This window comes from Penaeus monodon, chromosome 30 (assembly GCF_015228065.2).
Source record: "Penaeus monodon isolate SGIC_2016 chromosome 30, NSTDA_Pmon_1, whole genome shotgun sequence".
NCBI lineage: Eukaryota > Metazoa > Arthropoda > Malacostraca > Decapoda > Penaeidae > Penaeus > Penaeus monodon.
In genome coordinates, this window is record NC_051415.1 from 8,108,658 (window position 1) to 8,108,922 (window position 265).

Here is a 265-nt window from a genome sequence, read left to right on the forward strand (position 1 = left end):
GATAGAAATTAAGCTAGAGGTGAAAAGGGATACAGAAGTGCGAGAAGTGAACTTTCAGAAGGTTTCCCCGGGTGCTTTTTCTTAAAGCGTTGGTCGATGAGGAACTTGATTAAGACCTCGTTTTCATATTGCAGTTTTTTGGTATAAAGAAATTAATATATCGTAAATTATTGGAAAGCAACATTCAAACGAGTATTTATACATGACGCTATGACTTCGGCAGTTAAACGGATGACAGAGAGAGATGGTAGAAGAGGGAGGGGGC

The 265-nt window shown here is 39.2% G+C and overlaps 1 protein-coding gene across 1 annotated transcript in view; it reads left to right on the forward strand.

The window, feature by feature from the left end:
* LOC119592339 overlaps positions 1-265 on the forward strand; it is a 39,276-nt gene that overhangs the window by 29,800 nt on the left and 9,211 nt on the right.